Source organism: Pyxicephalus adspersus, chromosome 1, assembly GCF_032062135.1.
Source record: "Pyxicephalus adspersus chromosome 1, UCB_Pads_2.0, whole genome shotgun sequence".
NCBI classification, from domain to species: Eukaryota; Metazoa; Chordata; class Amphibia; order Anura; family Pyxicephalidae; genus Pyxicephalus; species Pyxicephalus adspersus.
Genome location: NC_092858.1, coordinates 98,654,025 through 98,657,766, shown reverse-complemented (window position 1 = coordinate 98,657,766; position 3,742 = coordinate 98,654,025). Strand labels below are relative to the sequence as shown.

General features: G+C 40.5%; 1 protein-coding gene across 4 annotated transcripts in view; it reads right to left on the bottom strand.

The window, feature by feature from the left end:
- The window catches only part of LOC140336855 (heterogeneous nuclear ribonucleoprotein R-like), a 42,973-nt gene extending 39,489 nt beyond the window's left edge, over positions 1-3,484 (bottom strand). For 3 of the 4 annotated variants that reach the window (XR_011921949.1, XR_011921955.1, XM_072420266.1), the window contains exon 1: positions 3,257-3,484. The gene's annotated coding sequence lies outside the window, so the exon portion shown is untranslated. The remainder of the gene's footprint in view (positions 1-3,256) is intronic. The other variant, XM_072420253.1, reaches the window with a different exon arrangement.
- Positions 3,485-3,742: the final 258 nt, after the last annotated feature.

The following is a 3,742-nucleotide window of genomic DNA, read 5'->3' as shown; positions in this document are numbered from 1 at the left end:
CTGTGTCCCCCTCGTAAAGTGTTACAAATGCCATTGGCTGTCACAGTACATATGCAGTTTTCTTTTTGCTTTGTCAGTTCAGCTAAACAAAACTAAAATTATGTCAGTGTAGACAAAATAACACAGACTACAAATAACACAGCCACCTAAGAACCTCTGATTTGGAGGGACTTTCCTTCTTTCACATTTAGTTCCTTATACACCATGTTCTTTTCAGTTGACCTCTAAGAAAACTGAATTGTTTTAACCAATAAAAGTGTTGCAGTACACCTTTCATTCTGCCTCGAAGTCAATTCATTTGGTATTAAAAAAATAATAATATCAAAGCAAACGTTGTTACAAAAAAAAGAGATCCTTTCTTGCAAGAAGTCGCTAATTATTATTTTTTTTTATGTTAGCAGCAAAAAAAAAAAAAAAGATTTCTGTACACGTATGCTGTGCAATGTATTAAAGGGTTACGGGTAACACTTGCATGTTCGGCCAGAGATAGATAGAAAGTGCCTACACAACCCACTAGACATTACATGTAAAAATCAGGTTTAAGTGCACATTGCAGACACACAACCATGAGGCTGCCTTCATAGGAATGCAAATACAACCTCCAACATCACCAGGAAGTGATCTGTTAATTTTCCGAGAGAATTAGAAAAAAAGAGTACGTATTTCAAGATGATTAAATACTGCACAGGTAACAAAGAGATTGAAATTAATCACATTATTAAAAACAAAAAACATTAATAAAATAAATTAAAGTAGCTAAAATCCCTTTATGTACAGCTGTTTGCTTGTAGTATGGTTTCTGAGATACGTCATGTGGCGTTTCAGGATGGTCTGCCGCTAAACTACTTCTACAGACTTAACTAGGTCCACTATGAATGCTTCCTAGCAGTCTGGAATACAACCACTGGAGTACCATTATCTCATAATGCGTAACCAGACAAATGTCAGCCACTTACAGTAACCATCTGTCAAAAAAATCTGTAACATTTGCACAAAACTTAGGACCTTGAAAAATTATGTTTTGTTTTTAAATTGTGTTATTGTTTCATTTATGATTCACTCTTAGCAGGTGAAGTTCTGCCAATACTTTTTATGATCTCATAGTATGATATTAAAAAGAAGGTCTGCTCCCATTTAGATATACCTTGCATTTACCTAGCACACTGCAGACTTTAATAGCAGTTGCTGGCCTGGCAAGCTAGTGAAGATACCATGATTGAAGAAATGTTCACCCCCTTTGCCAGGATGCTGAATTAATACTACAATCACCACCAGTGAAGATTTCCATATCTACTTTGTACAGAGCAATAGATAATCATTGTGCTTACAAGTGTAAATTTACCAAACCTTTGTCTAGTTAAAAAAAACAGAGTGAGTTCTGTTTTAGGGGCGAGGTAGGAAGCTTATTTGGAATCTGGAAGTCCTCTTTCATAACACCCCATCCTGGGGTGAAAACTGCCTTCACCCCTGGGAAATGAGTAAGGGGTAATAAAAGGTAATTGTGGGGAGAGGCTGTACGTGGGTGGTCAAGGAGTGGACGGGGAACACATGGCAAATTTAGTGTTCCCAGTTGTTTTTGCCATAGGAATCCAGTGACCCCTATAATTCTGTAAGCTTTCTACCAACCCCTATATTTTGTTCCAACTTTCTAATGACCACCCTTAGTATGTTTCTATAGATTTCATATTTTGTTTGTATAATGCGCCAACTGTATTGTGATCCAACTTGTTAGTATCCAGCCAAAAACAGCTGGGTGGTTACTGAAAAAGTAAGCTCCATCCACGTGTACACAGCACCAGCCATTTCTTTCAACCAGGGCAGCCGCTGACAAATACACCACTGATTGAATGAATAGATCCAAACAATGATAGACTGAACAATCATTTTATTTTTGCTTCCGAGTTGTCTTGTTACTTTTAGAGCTGCAGAAACTCTTTTCGGGAGTGAGTAAAGGATATTATGTAACTGTTTTCACCCCCAGGGAGAGGGGGTAGATAACTGGGGCCCCTATTAAAGACGGCTCCCCACAACTTGGTGTATGTGAGGCCCTCTATTCCAAAGATAGCCCTTGTTACCTTCGGAAAAAGACAGGAGTCACATTTCTTATTCAGAAAGGAGCCCAGCCTACTGAATGGTCTGATTCTATTATTAGGAAGGAGGGCACATGCCAGGGTTTTTCATTTTTTGTTTTGTTTCTGGTCAAAAGCCAACTTGACATATAAAAAAGCCTACAACCAAGCATTTCTTGCCTGAAACCACTTCTAGATGCTTACCTATAGATAATAGGTAGCCAGAATTAGTAAAGATTGCAGGGTTTTTTTTACCACTACCGCTAGAGCTTTAGGATACGTACACTCGTGCAATAATTATCGTTGGAAACAAACGATTGACAACCAATCTTCAGATACAAAAAAAAAAGTGAATGACGCCAATGGACGAGAAATGTCACTGGAAACAAACTACGCACTAGTTCTACCCACTGAACAAGCAGGTAAGAATGTACTATAAAAATAGGTATAATTATTGCAAAACAAGTCAGGAATGTTTTACTATTGTAATGTTATTTAAATTAAATTCTATTAGATAAGATACACATTTCTTATTCAGATCTCTGCAATGTTTTAGAACCTGTGCTAAACCTAAAGAAATGTTTGTTTGTTTTTTAAATGTAGGCATGGAATGCAAGGCATCATGTAACACACACACCAGCTTGGGGTAACTGGAGGGTGTGTCTGGGAACACATCCCCCCCATCACTAGCAGGGGGTCTCAGGTATCCAGCAGGTAAAGGGGCTGAGGTAATTTGGGAAGTACAGAGCACGGATTCTGTGCACCCTTTTGCGATTCTGTGCAAGCTTATGATAATAAAACATTAAAACAAATCTCTGCAACCCACACATTACACCAAAGACGAAAGCATCACGCTACACTACTGTTGGCAGGAATAGAAAACACCTAATACACATATAGAATAATACAATATTTATATACAGTAACTATATTTATATTGTCGGGCTTGTCGGGTTTTTATTCTTTTTTTTTTCTCGCCCTGTATTCCGGTTTCTGCATCCTATCAGGCACCGCACACACTGATGATGATGATGATGATGATGATGGTAATAGGCGGCTGTGTCAGCCAGCACTGATTAGGAACTCATCTCAGTCACACCTCCAGGGGCACGACGAGGTCTGACCCCCTCCCTGACTAAACCTCCCGCACCCTTATCAGTCACTGGCCGTCCCAGCCTCTCACTCACCCGGTCAAAGTGCCGTAATATGCTGGTAAAATGGCGCGTCTTCCCTGGCAGACCCGCCTCCTTCTCCCGTATTCGTCTCCCAATCACGGAGCCTGCGTACGGGGTCGTCTACATCAAGCATCAGGGGCCTTCCAATGAGGCCGTCCTAGAGATGAGAGAGCGGGAAGAGGGGGGTGTGCGGTACTAACCAACCGCTGTACGGGAGAGAGATGAGGGAGTAATGGCTGCCATGGAATTGGGGCCTCACATCCATAGAGTGCAGGAGAGCTGCGGATCAGACAGTGTGCTGACTCCTGAGTGTGCACACTGTCTTATTTCTCCTGGGAAATGTATAAACATACAGCTATGGGCACAATGTTATATATAAGGTAGTCTATGGATAAATGTATGGTCTGCCCCCACGACAATGTTACATTACCTCACACATTTCTATGTGGAAACGCACACACTACATAGAAACGCACACACCACATGGCAACGCACACA